A 443-nucleotide genomic window follows, 5' to 3' on the forward strand; every position below is an offset into this window, starting at 1 on the left:
AACACACCAACTCCTCACAGACAGTCACCCGGAGCGGGAATCGAACCCACAACCTCCAGGTCCCTGGAGCTGTGTGACTGCCCCTGGAACAGAGGGAGAACCAGGCACATGTTTCTGTGTTAAAAATCATAGGTGGTACTTGGAGGTGTTGGTTTGATAATGGGTGGTACTTGGTCTAAAGTTTGAGAACCACTGTTCTATATCACTTGGACTATACCATTGTTCCTTTTTAGTAAAAACTACGGATAATGTTTGCAATTATTTGCATATGTTACCATCCCATAATAAGAGATCCACTGTTCAACAGTTCACAAAAATAAATCAGTATTAAAAATTAATACATACAAAAAAATGTCCTCATGGTAAATCTTCCTAAGATTATAGGTTTCAAGAATTATACGTAACAAATGTGCATTCAGAAGAATAAATCAAAGATTATTGCA

Source organism: Hoplias malabaricus, chromosome 2, assembly GCF_029633855.1.
Source record: "Hoplias malabaricus isolate fHopMal1 chromosome 2, fHopMal1.hap1, whole genome shotgun sequence".
NCBI lineage: Eukaryota > Metazoa > Chordata > Actinopteri > Characiformes > Erythrinidae > Hoplias > Hoplias malabaricus.